Source organism: Zalophus californianus, chromosome 2 (genome assembly GCF_009762305.2).
Source record: "Zalophus californianus isolate mZalCal1 chromosome 2, mZalCal1.pri.v2, whole genome shotgun sequence".
NCBI lineage: Eukaryota > Metazoa > Chordata > Mammalia > Carnivora > Otariidae > Zalophus > Zalophus californianus.
Genome location: NC_045596.1, coordinates 174275197 through 174278931, shown reverse-complemented (window position 1 = coordinate 174278931; position 3735 = coordinate 174275197). Strand labels below are relative to the sequence as shown.

Here is a 3735-nt window from a genome sequence, read left to right as displayed (position 1 = left end):
GAGATTGCTGATAAATATGTGTATGATATATTATAGGAATGTGTGTATGTATAAGATCATTATGTCCAAGTAAAAGGTTGAATCACTTTGGTTTTGGTTTTTCTTAACTAGTTATTTTGTCTTTAAAGTCTCAGAAAAGAACTCCATTTGTGTACTTTCAAACCGGAAATCAAGGTTGACTTAGACAACCTTGGACTAAACATACGAGCATAATAAAATAAGGTCCCCAAGATCAGTCCTCAAACCTGGTGGCCCACCAATCCGATACCTTCGCTAAGAATTGGTTTAGGATCAGGGACTATTTCTACTTAGTAAGTGATAAGGACAAAAAAAGATCACAAAGACATGATGGAGCCAAATGATTATCTATCGTTCTTTAGAATGCAAAGATACGGGGGAGACTTGTCTGTGGTTTGGTATAACAAAGCCTGGAACTCAATTAATATTAACTGACAATGATAACATGAAAATAAAATTAAAAAAAAAGAAAAAGAAAATCCTTTTGATTGCTCCACATGCCAAGTCTCATAGCCTTTCCTAGAGACCCAATGAAAGCTAAAATAACTAAAAGAAAATGAGTGAAAGCCAAGCCAAACCATGAGAAAATGATCCAAGTTAAAGTACACGACCAAGAGTTGGGTGAGGCGTTCCACGAGGCCTCAGGCGACTCTACAGTCAACCGTGAGCGAGCTGTCGGCCCGCGGGGGGCTGGGCGCGGCGCTCGAACTGTGGCTGTGTCAGTGGGTTATGATGCCGTCTCGTACCAACCTGGCTACTGGAATCCCCAGTAGTAAAGTGAAATACTCAAGGCTCTCCAGTGCAGACAATGGCTACACTGACCTTCAGTTTCAGGAGAGCCCTCCTAAGAGCCCATCTAAGGCCATTGCGCTTGCTACAGTGCTGTTTTTGATTGGTGCCTTTCTCATAACCATAGGCTCCCTCCGGCTGGCTGGCTCTATCAGCAAAGTGGGGGCGGACCGCGCCGTTCCTGTCCTGATCACTGGCATCCTGGTGTTCCCGCCAGGATTTCACCACCTGCGCATCGCTACCATGCATCTAAAGACTACCGGGGTTACTCCCACGATGACGTTCCAGATTTTAATGACCAGCACCAACCCTCAACCCTGAGGAGAAGAGTCACAGATGGGACTGAGACAGCTTTTAGATATTGAGCAGAAACTGGCCAAGGGCTAAGGAGTTCTGCAGTTTGCAGATGTTAAACAAGAGAATGGCCAGATTTTATGGGTCCATCCTCAGGATGTCAACTGAGCTTACAATTACAAATTAACTAATTAGCACATGCTCTATTTTTCATCTCCTGGCTCTGTCAAAAGCTGACAAGTTTTTCCCCACAAGTATCTATCTTGGAAGAGTAGCAGTGTTAATGATGTGGGAAAGCAGGAGATTACCCTGTAGTGGAGAGTGTTACTGCTGCCACCCTTTTTAGAGTTCAGCATTTCTTTTAAATAGTCCTCATTGTCAGTTCTGGTAGCAAATGGAAGAATTTAATATGTCAAATTTCATATTACTTGTAATTTATCTTGAAAACATCTAAGTATCTTACCCCTACACTCTATCACTTTGTGTTCTAGTGGAAGACCTTGGCAAATCAAATGTCAGTGTATGGGTGCCTCTGTAATATTTTTTACTTGTTTTCTTATTAATAGCAGCCAGGACTTTTTTAAATCTCCGAGCAAGTTTCCAGAAGGTAAACACTTTCTCTGTGCACCAGTCAGATTTGATTTGGTCCACCAGTAAGTGGGCCAACATATAATTTGGGTTATTCTCTTCTTTGTAGATCAAGTGTTCTGTATATCATGCCTTTAAGGATTGGACTTTGGCTGTTCCCTAAGGAAAAAAGATGTAGTTAAGTGGTTGTTATTTAGAGATTATAAACCTGTTGTCAGCACCTTGCATTATGATGTAATTCTGCTGAAGACTTAAGACTCAGCCTGGATCCCTAGATAGACTAGACTGCCTTAGTTTGATTCTGTTTCCTAGGTTGCACAAAGTGACATATTAAAAAAAATAAATAAATAAAGTACGTGACCAAGCAGGTGGCTTCATTTCTAGTAGAAATATTTGGTAACTAGGAGCAAGATGAAAATGGAGTATTAGTAATTGTCATTTTCCTTCATAGTTAAGATACGTAAAACCAGTGAGATATTCCATAGCCTGTGAAGGCACAGCCTCTAATTCTAAGAGCCAATTTATTTTACTCTAATTGGAGAGGTTGGAAAGACTTTTGAGATTGTTATTTTAAATGTCTTTTGCTATTAAACTGTGGTTAGGAAATCTGCTCAGCCAAAATGATGCTAAAAGAGCATTAAGTTTATGAGTCACGAAAGCCAGAATGATTCCACTTAGTTTCCTGCACTTTAGCACAATGGAAGTCTTTAATATACAATGAGACACTGCTTTAAAATTGATACAAGACAGGAGATCAGAATCTTGCCTTCTCTCCCCACCTTGATTATTGACCAAGTAAAGTTTAGGTGGGCTATTGTGTTGATTCATTTGAAAGATTCCTCTTCTGCAGACCGAGGTTAACAATGGGCATGTTTGGGTCTTGCAGTGCATAGAGTAAGTTATTGTCTCTTCTGAGTGAAGTCTTTTCTATGTAAGTAGCAGGAATGAAAGCACTGCGGGCCTGATTTCCTCCCAGGCCCTTATTTGACTTTTCCTCTTTCCTCCCTCCCTTCCTCCCAACCCAATGCTCCTCCCCCTCCTGCTTCCAGTTTTACCTTTCCAAAGTTATCTACAGAGTTCAGTTTAACCTAATTCCATCCGGTCCCAGTATTCTAAGCAGAAAATGGCAAAGTAGGCTATGGAAGGCTCTTGCCTTTAAAGGGATTAATTTGCACACATTAAATACTGACATGCATGGATTTCCAGGAGCCCTGGAAGTTGTTAACAGTACTTACTCTCAAGGTTTTTCAGGTTTTTTTTCTGTCCCACATATTATTCCGCAAGGTTCAGAAACAAGCCTTGTGTCACTTGCGATGCATCACTCAGATGCCAAGGAAACTATCTGGCTAATAGGCCAACGGGTCTTACATAGTATTTCTTTTAGCAGAAAATTTAATGTGGAAAAGGCAAAAGACTTATTTAGATCTCTGTCATCAGAATGGAGGAAATACAATTTCAATAATGTGCCTTTCCCCAAACTATAAACACAATACATATTCATTTAATGAAACTTATAAAATGCAAAATAGTACAAAAAAGCAGAAAAGACAACTGTAATCCCACAACCAAGGGAAAACCCATCTCAGTCTTATGTCATGTTTCTTTCCAGGTTTTTAAATCATTTTCATATTTTGGAAGGAATCATATACTACAAATTATTTCATATCTTGCTCTTCTAACTTTGTATTGTATATCATTATTTTTCCTGTTATTAAAAATTTTTAGAAAATTTTATTTTTAGAGGTAGTAAATAATTCCACCATGTGGATAGATCATAATTTACTTAACCATTTTCTAATTCTGGATGTTTAGATTGCTTTTATTTTTATATTATAACAAACTGCTAAGCATTTTTATACATACATTTTGTGACATTATTGAGACTCCTGTATGCAGACTTACTTGAATCAGAATCTATAAATATTAAGGCTTTTGATACATGTTACCAAACTGCTCTTGAGAAAGGTAGGAACAATTTACCCTCCCAGCATCTATATTTGAGATCTGTAGATCACCATGGTTTTTCACTGGCCTATTAATTTACAG

At 38.8% G+C, this 3735-nt stretch overlaps 1 pseudogene; it reads left to right on the top strand.

Annotated features, from left to right (window-relative positions):
- Nucleotides 1-641: 641 nt before the first annotated feature.
- LOC113925397 lies at nucleotides 642-1172 on the top strand (annotated as a pseudogene).
- The last annotated feature ends 2563 nt before the right edge of the window (nucleotides 1173-3735 follow it).